Source organism: Chionomys nivalis, chromosome X (assembly GCF_950005125.1).
Source record: "Chionomys nivalis chromosome X, mChiNiv1.1, whole genome shotgun sequence".
NCBI lineage: Eukaryota > Metazoa > Chordata > Mammalia > Rodentia > Cricetidae > Chionomys > Chionomys nivalis.
In genome coordinates this window covers 70,020,400-70,024,042 of record NC_080112.1, presented here as the reverse complement: position 1 = coordinate 70,024,042, position 3,643 = coordinate 70,020,400, and positions in this window count along the sequence as shown.

Genomic DNA, 3,643 nt, shown 5'->3' with positions numbered 1-3,643 from the left:
TCACTCTTACTGCTAAGCCAACTCTCCACACTCTCCACGTCTGCCCAGTAATTTAATTAATGACTTGGATGAGGTATTGATAGCATGCTGCTCAAATTTGAAAAGCTAAGGAATGTACCTCAGAGGCAGGGCCCTTGCCTAGCAGCCACAAACCCCATGGTTCAATCCCCAGCAACACACACACACACTCATTCACGCACACTAAATGCCATGAACCTGCTTTCAGAAAGCTCCCAAAAGGCCATCATGAAATGAAATGTAAATCTTCAGAACCCAATTTGTCAAATGCTTCGGCACTTGGTAGGAGAGACGTGACTTCCCATCCGTGCATGCTTTCAAGTGTTGGAGGTGACTGTGTGCTCATCAGTTTTGGGCATTAGCTCCTCAGACACTAATCAGTTCAGCTCTCTAAGAGGGGAGGGTGCAGCTCTGCCTTCTGTTGTGCACAGTAGGCCACCGAGGATCCAAGATCCTTCTGAGCTTGAACCTGGACACTACAGAGAGAAATTAGCAATCTGGAGCAAAGTACGGAAAAGAGAATGCGGAGGTGGGAGAGGACTGCATCCCAGCTGCTGGAGCTGCTTATCCTGGAGAAGAGATGGACAGACTGACAGTGTGCTGGGCCAGGGACCAGCCTGCAACCCTGCACAACAGAAGATTCACCTTGTTTTGCTTGAGGCAAAGGCATCGCTAAGAGCCAGATTGTGGGTAATATGGAAAATGGACTTGAGCTCCCTCCAATACAGGTCTCCAGAATAGATTGAGAAGATCCAGTCTGCAATGGTCCGACCTGTGATAAGGAGACTTTCCCTTCCCTGGAATTACTCAAAAGGGGCAAGATCAGTACTTGGTGAAGAGTTTGCCTAACCGAGTGAGGCCATACAGCATGAATTTGGAATTCCAGTAGAGACTAGAGATGAAAACTAGCTGTAGGCGGCTGAGAAGGTACCTCTTAACCAGCTGTTCGCTCTGCTTTCTCCCTGCCTCTGACCCACTCTGACCCTCTGCTCCAGAAATATTTTCCTCAATACTTTCTCATTGGACCTTCCAGATCAAGTATCACAAGATCTCAGTGAGCCTAGAGGTTACCTGGTCAGCCCTTTTATCAGCCCTGTTCAGTGATTGTCCAGTCACAGCTTGACTGTCTCTGGTGATAGGGACTATTGGCCTTCAGGCAGTCCGCTCTAATTGCAGAGTGCTATTAACACATCAAAGCGCGCATGTTAAGATCTTAGGGCATTCGTTCTCCCCACCCCCCCCACCCCTTAAAACCATCGATAAGAAATTCCAAAAGACTCCAAGGGACTGCAATCATGAACTGAAACTTTTATCACAATTTTTCTTTATTAAAAAAAGGAAAAAGCAGGGTTGCCAATGGAGCTCGGTGGGTACAGAGCTTAGTGAGCATGCATAAGGCCTTGGCTTCCATTCCTACCAGTGCCGAATCTGGACATGATGGCACACACCTGTGGTCCCAGGACTCAGGTGATGGAAGCAGGAGGATCAAAAACTGGAGTCATATTCGCTACACAGAGAATTTGAGGCCAGCCTGGGCTACATGCAGAAAGCAAAGGAAAAGAAAAAAGAAAAGAAAAAAACCCACAAACAAAACAACCCCCCCACAAAACAATAAGCAAGTAAATAATTATTTTTAAAAGGCAAAAATAGCAGTTTTTGTTTATTTAAAAGAGCAGCTTTTTAATGCTGAATCCAAATCTTCTTTCCTAGAACGTCTGCCCATCAGCTCTTGGAGCATTTGGAGTCACATCCACAGAACAAGCCTACAGCTTCAAGTCAGCACTCAGGAAGTAGGTGCAGGTGGATCTCTGTGAGTTTGAAGCCAGCCTGGTCTACAGAGAGAATTCCAGGCTACATATGAAGATCCTGTCTCAAACAAAACCAAACCAATATACCAGGCCTACATTTCTCCCCCACGATCCCATAATACTTTGCCCACATTAGACACCCATTTCCTCTTGCTGTCACCACCACTCTGCTCTAAGCATTTGTGGTCATCTTTGTTGAAGTCTGGTGCCTGGAACTGAAGAGCGGGTACTAGGTGTGATCTGAGGGGGACAGAGAGGACACAAGCTGCTCCTCTCTCATTTTGAGGGCTATATTCTCAGTGACACTTCACACATCCTTCACTTACACTGCTACATTTCGGACTTCGGGAAAGGGAATTTACCTCTAGTAAAGTTAGTTAGTTGGTAAAACTGACCTAGTGACCAAAACAGAATCTTTTGCATATGATCGCTTGAGCAGTTAAGAGTCGTGTCCCCACCCCCACACAGCTACCTTTACCCACTCAGAAATTTTCTGTCTTGTCCCAAGAATGCTTTGTCTAATTTCAGGCAAATGTGGCCATGACCTTCTCTTCATGGACTTTTCTGGTCTCCCCAACGAAAGGGGTGAGCCGAGTGGGGAAATGATTTCTGTTTCTGGACTCTGTAGGGCTGAGCAATCTTTATTTTGTTTTGTGAGTGATACCCCGAGGAGCCTTGCATTCATTTGCCTTCCATGGGTTCCACATTTGTTGATCTGTAACTGTGGGATTCACCTTTCCTCATAATAGGTCACCCCGAGGCTGAAGAACACATCCATTGCATTTTCTGTGGGGTTTTCAAAACGACCGTCAGGTGCTCTGCAGATATGCTGTGTGGGCTGTTGCCGAGCAAACTGTGACGTGACGTGGAGCACTTGTGAGCAGCCAGAGGCTCCCGGGGGCTACACTGTTTTCCTTTCAGCCTGGTTCCTGATAATATGTGCCCAGATGAGTGTCTTCAGTCCTGATAGTTATATAAGATAGCACAGCGACAGCCCCTCCAGTCATGGCTACCATTCTTGCATGGACATTTTAAAGCTCTGAGTATTCATACACACTGCAAATATAGATCCTAAGATAGTTGTGTCCAGCGCCCTATACTTAAATACCAATGAGCTGTGAGATGTGGGCTCAGGGCTGCTGCTCAGCAATGAGGCCCAGACCATGAAAACACCATGGGTCTAGAATGGCTGTCAGTCATCTTAAATTCCTGTCTGACTTGGAAGTCGCCTTATCTCTTCAAGCCTTTGAAAGGTGTGGGGAGGGGCTGGAGAGATGGCTCAGCGGTTAAGAGCATTGCCTGCTCTTCCAAAGGTCCTGAGTTCAATTCCCAGTAACCACATGGTGGCTCACAACCATCTGTAAAGAGGTCTGGTGCCCTCTTCTGGCCTTCAGGCAGGCACAGAGACAGAATATTGTATACATAATAAATGAATAAATATTAAAAAAAAAAGAAAGGTGTGGGGAGCAACTGAAGCTTCTCACGGGGTGGGGTCCTTGACTTTGTTATGGTATCTTGAGGGTGTGAGAAGAAATGCTGTCTAAATCACCCTAATTTTGAGCCTCTCTCAAGGGAATACCAGAAATGGAGCATCTAAAGGTTAAACCTGAAAATACAGACAAAATGACCCCAAAAGGTGGCATTAGCCAGGCTCTCAGAGGGTGAAAGATACCTCACGGTCCTTCTATTCGGCAGCTGCCGCTGAGGGTTTTTAGGGTACCCAGAGCCCCTCCTCACCACACCTTCGCCACTCGTTGGTCTTCTCTTAGTCTTATTTCTACTCTGTCAACCTCAGAAGGAGTGCAGCACACAGGCCA